A 6,047-nucleotide genomic window follows, 5' to 3' on the forward strand; every position below is an offset into this window, starting at 1 on the left:
CTGGCAGCGGTCGGTGAAGCTGGCTACCCTTGAAGGAGTCCAGGCTGAGGCAGTGCAGCGGGCCCGTGGCCAGGCAGTCCGGCTGCACCAGCAGGGGCGCCAGCACCTGCTCGGGCGCGTACGGGTCCCCGCACAGCATGCACAGCATCAGCCGCAGGTCCGGCCGGGGCCCCGTGACCGCGGGCAGCGCCTGGTAGATGTGCAGCCGGCCCGCCCGCCGCTCGATGCTCTCCACCAGCGCGCACAGCGCCTGCTCCAGCCGCACGGGGTCCAGGCCGCCGCTGTCGTCCACGAAGGGGCACTGCAGGCTCTTGGCCCGGTTGATGCCCTCCTCGCGCAGGAAGTCCCCCTGGCCCGCAAACACCATGACCAGGGGCAGGCCGTGGAAGGGCAGCCGGTCCTCCTGCTCCAGGTTGGCCAGCAGGGTCTTTTCGAGGCTCTCGCGGATGTACTCCAGCCCCGGCTGGCTGGCGTACACGCACAGGCAGCCCTGGGGGCAGGGGCTCCGTGTGGAACGAGTTGTGCGGCAGGCCCACGTCGCCGCCGATGATACTGAAGTCCAGCGCGTACTGGGCCTTGTCGTCGAGCCGGAAACCCTGCGGGAGCACCTGCCGCATAGCCTGCGCCACCTGCTGGGCGCTGGCCCTGGCACCCAGCACCACCAGGTGCAGCAGGCGGCCGTTGGTGCCCAGCACCCCGCCGCCGTTGGTGCCGGCCTCACGCCGGTGCAGCAGCTGCTCGATGACGCCGTCCATGCAGTCGGGCTGGACGGGGCAGTGCTCCCTCTGGCACCTCAACGCTTGCCGCCGTGCCGGTGAATGTCCCCACCTCGGGCTGGAACAGGGCCTCGAACTTGGTCAGGAGGCGGGGGACGTCTGCCACTGCATGCACTGCTTCCTGGTACTCCGGCAGCCTCACGCCCAACGCCAGGATCCAGTTCCGGCCCAGCAGCGTCGGTGACGGCCCCTTGGTCAGGTACAGGGGAAGGGTGGCCTCCCTGTCGCCAAGGCGGACGCTGACCTGGGCTTTACCCTCGACTTGGGCGAGCTGTCCGGAGTAGCTGCGCAGCATGACGCCCGACGCCTCGACGGCCACGCCAGGGAAGGTGCGTCTGAATACTTTCCCGGCCATGACAGACACACTGGCCCCTGTGTCCAGCTCCATGGAGATGGGGCGCCCGCAGACTTCGATGGTCAGCCAGTATGGTGGCACCGGCGGCTGCACTGTGGCCGCGTGCCACATTTCGAACATCTGCGGGTCTTCGGCCACGACGTGAAGCCTAGCTGCTGCCGCACGCCCCCGCCGCCTACCCTTGCGCCGACTCCCTCGGCCGTGGGCTGGCGCGGAACATGTGCTCGACGCCCGCTGCTGCTTCCGTCCGTCCGCCGTCGTCCCCCCTCGGCACGCCCGAGCAATGTGCCCAGTTCGTCCGCACGCAAAGCACTCCGCTTCCGCGAACTTGCACTGTGAAGGGGGGTGGTCACCACCGCAGCGACTGCACCTGCCATGCCGTGCCGCCATCTTGTTCACCGCCGCCTCCGCCGACGGTGAGCCGGCCGCACGTGCTAGCTCGCCCGCGTCTTTGGCCGCAGCCTCCATCGCCAGCGCTGCCTTCACGGCGTCGTCCAGCGAGGGTCGGGAAGCTCCAGGAGTCGCGTCTGCATGGCGGGGTTGTTGATGCCGCAGACGAAACGGTCCCGGAGCAGCGAGTCGAGCTGCTCCCCAAAGGCGCAGCCGCTCGCCAACCCTCGCAGCGCTGCGACGAACTGCCCGAGCGTCTCTCCGTCTCGGCGGCTCCGGTTATTGAAGCGAAAACGCTCCATTAACGTCGACGGAGCCGGGCTGTAGTGCGAGCGTAGCGTCGCGAGCAGCTCACCCAGCGACTTCTCGTGCGGCGTGGCCGGCTTGAGCAGGTCGAGCAGGAGAGCGAAGACGCGGGTCCCGCAGCTGGCCAGGAAGATGTCGCGCTGTTTTGCCTCGGGTGTGTCGTTCGCCCGGAAAAACACGCCGACTTGCTCCTCGTAGACCGGCCAGGCGGACCCTTCACCCTCGAACGGCTCGAGCCTCCCGTACAGCGGCATGGCGTAATGGCGGCTGGCTTAAGGGGGCGGTGTCTCGGCGTTCTCGGTGGCGGCGTTCACGGTGGCTTCGGCCGCTCCGCGGGCTTCTTCCCTCGTCGCCAGTGTCACGATTTAGACCCGCGTTCGCGAACCTGTGAGGGTAGGGGTACCCTCCAGCCGAGAGACGACATGCAGCGTGCTGGTGGTGACGGTGACTGACCTCTATGGACTGACCCCCGAGCAGCCTTGCTCGAGGTGTTTATTGCCCGGCCACACACAAGGTTGCCCACCGAGCCTGGTGGGGCCACTGAACTTAGCGGCCAACGAATATCAGGGATGGGGGGCGCCACACACTTGTCACACAACCCTGCGGTGCTCGACGCGCTGTCGCCTTCGCCTCGAGATCTTTGACTCCAACAGAAGCCCGCTACAGCCAGACAGAGAAGAAGACACTGGCGATAACATGGGCTATAACGCGGTTCGACCAGTACCTGCGTGGTCTCTTCTTCACGGTGGAGTCTGACCATCAACCTCTTTTCTCGGACATAAAAACCTCGATCAGCTGCCACCAAGGATTCAGTGCATGCGCATAAAGTTGATGCGATACCAATTTCAAGGAAAGTATGTGCCGGGGAAGCTGCTGGCAACACGCTATCCAGAGCTCCCTGCGATTTCTCCCAAATTAGTAAATGCTGTTCAACTCTTTATTGGGGATGTCTACAAAGGCTTCTCAGCACCAGTAGCAGGCCGCCTTGAAGAGATTCGACAAGCCCAGCTCCACGACGAGGAATGCCTCGCAGCCAGTGGTTTCATAGAAAATGGCTGGCCAGACAAGAGCAGGGTTCCAGTTCACCTCATGCCATTTTGGAAGGAAAGGGTAAGATTGAGCACTTTCAATGGAATTATACTCTTGGACCACCGCCTAGTTATGCCTCGGGCGTTGCGAGCCAATTTGCAGGCCCTCCTTCATGACGGACATCAAGGACTTCGCCGGTGCAAGGAACGAGCAAGAGAAAGTGTCTGGTGGCCTGGGTGCAGCATGACAATGAACATATGGTTACAAGCTGCGAACAGTGCGCAACCAACAGAGTGCTGAATCCCGAACTATCATGTCTACAGCGACACGGGATCGTCTGTGGCAACATCTTGCAATCGAACTATTCCACTGCAAAAGCCATGAAAACCTTGTCGTTGTAGATTACTACTCGCGGTTTCCCGAAGTAGTGTCTCTCACTTCCACGACTATAGCGTAGCAGTAATTAACGCGGTCAATAGTTGCTTCGTGCGGCACGGGGACGGACAATGGACCCCAATTTTCATCAAACGAGTTTGCCAAGTTTGCTCAAACATACGGTTTTCGCCATGAAACCAGCAGCCCGTAGTACCCGCAAAGCAATGGCGAGGCGGAACGCATAGTACGGACGGTAAAGAACCTTCCAGAAAAAAAGCAATGACCCGTACTTGGCACTCCTGTCCTACCGTGACACACCGGGACCATCCGGATTTTCCCCAGCACGTGCTTCTGATGGGACGCAATCTTTGGACACGACTTCCGAATCTTCCAGAACGCCTGTGTCCACATACCCCAAGTCATCGGGAGTTCAAGGATAGGGATGCTGCCCGGCTGCCTGGGCTTTATACTGCTCGACGACACTCCTCAGCCCAGCTCAAAGGCCTCGCTCATTCGTGGTCGAAACACCAAGGGGCGTCGTGCTAAGAAACCGCTGCCACTTGGTACGGTTCCAGCCCAACGCGATGCAAGACTCCGTGTCACACAAGGGAGAAGAGTGGACGGGACACAAAGAGGAAGAGAGTACGGGAAGATCGCCAACTTCGCCAACTTCTAGGTCAGTTTCTGTTCCTGATTCGGCGCGGTCTCCAGGCAGCTATCGCACGAGATCTGGCCGAGTGGTCCGGCCCCCGCAACTGAACTTATAGCGTTCGTGTGTACCCCTTTGTTATAGTCTAAGAGGGGAGATGTAGGGGCCGCTGGCCACTCTGACACGTGTGAGCGAGAGCGCGAAAGCGCCTGACGTGGAGCGCGTGCTCCGAGGCTGTCGGGAATAAAGAGTTCCATTCTTGTTGCTGAACGGGTCAGTCGTCTCTCTCGTGGGCTCCGAACACTGTATGAGCTTCCTCGTTAAACACCATGACTCCAGATTTCTGTGGGTTAAAATGTAGGCCTAGGTACGCTATAGCCTCATCACCACAAATGTCGGCCAGTTTTTGAAGGTCTTTTGTATTATCTGCCAGCAACACTATATCGTCCGCATACATCAATCCCGGAATCCGTTGCTCCACCAACTCTCCATTGCTTCGGTACGACAAGTCAAAGGGATCCACTCTCCTCCAATCGTCTTTCCATTCCTCTAATGTAAAGTGTGAATCAGCAATGGCGAAATGGGGCACGGGCTCTGTGCCTGTACGCCATTCCCATGTAATATGCGCCTTGTTATCCTCATATATTGCACTTAGCTGCCCTACAAATTCTGACCCAATCCCCTCTTCTTCCAGTATATGCCACAACCCAGAAGTATATGCCACAATCCATTTATGTCCAGAAGCAGTAGCCAATAGCCATGTTGGGCTGCCCTGTGCTGCCGAAATTTCAATGGTCTGGGTTAATTCGAAAATATTGTCTTCTAAGCGCCGACCTGGCCGAAATCCATTTTGCAGTTCCTCCCACCCACTTCAACAACTCGGATTTGATGGCTTGTACCGCTATACTAAGACACTCAATGAGGTCCAATTGGTCCAAGGTGAGCTTCACTGGACTCCAATGGGGTCCCACAACTCTGGCTTATTGGACATGATAAGAATGACTGTATAGCCAATGAGGTCCAATTGGACCCATGCAAGCACCCGTTGACTCTTATTGTGTCTGTATGGTGTGGCCAGTTGGACACCATTGGAACACCTATAACCCCAAAGGTGTCCAACAGGATTTATGGAAGTTTATTGAGTCCAATTGGGTCCCATTGTTGTGTCTTATTGGACCCAATGGTCTTTTTTGACTGGGTAATCTATAGAACACTGACGTGACTGTAATCAGCCTGTATGGGCTCTTCTTGTCCTTCTTTTCCTTGCCTTTATAGATCAAACCGGATTTGTGTCATATCGGTCAGGTTGTAGCGGTGCTTCATTGCCTGTTTGCAAACTTGTATTACATTGCGCTCAGGCTGGCGTGGAAAAAAGCTTTGGGACGTCCTTGTGGTTTTACTTTTCATATTTCCGCGAATTATCCCTTAGGGTTCGTTTTGTTTGTTTTGTAACCGCGCGTGGCCGATTCCGGTTTCTTATCTGCAGTTTCAACCAGAGCGCCCGTTTGCTCTTTTTGTCGTACGTCCCGTCGGGCAATATTGTTTGATATGGAAAGGGTGCCACCTTGTCGCTAACTTGATTTTTTGTTTCTCCGACAATGTACTCGATCCCATTTCCATGGATCTGGAATTAATAACGTTCCAAGAGTAATGCATGCATAGCAAACGCCGTGCAACTCACTTTATCGACGTTCATCTGTTCACGTCACACTGCGGACTGCTTCTTCGACGTTTGTGTTTCATTCTAGTCTTTTGTAGTGCAGGAGATCGCTAGTTCGCTGCGTTCAGAAAAGCTTTGCGTCGTTCTTGGCTACGTGGCAATATTCTGTTTCCTCCGTGTGCTGCACATCGCAGCGCGAAAAAATAAATTTTTGTACGCTGGACCACGCTCTTTTGTTTCCCTTCGTAACATTGAAATTTTTTGTTGCGTGTGATAAAATCATTTTCATTGTTCTTTTTTCGCTTTCTGTTTTTGCAAGGATTGCAAAGCGTGCAAGCGGAAGGACACATGGTGCAACATATACAGGGTGTTTCAGTGAACACTTTCAAAAATTCCTGAAGCTAGGCTTTTCAAGAAAAATAGGAATTCTCTTAAGGAACCCGCTATCAGGTTCGGCAGACGTCAGCAGTTATGAGAAACATGCGAATTACATAGTTAATTAACTAA

Source organism: Haemaphysalis longicornis, unplaced genomic scaffold (assembly GCF_048455015.1).
Source record: "Haemaphysalis longicornis isolate Haplotype H1 unplaced genomic scaffold, Haemaphysalis longicornis Haplotype H1 scaffold_1, whole genome shotgun sequence".
In the NCBI taxonomy this organism is placed as follows: domain Eukaryota; kingdom Metazoa; phylum Arthropoda; class Arachnida; order Ixodida; family Ixodidae; genus Haemaphysalis; species Haemaphysalis longicornis.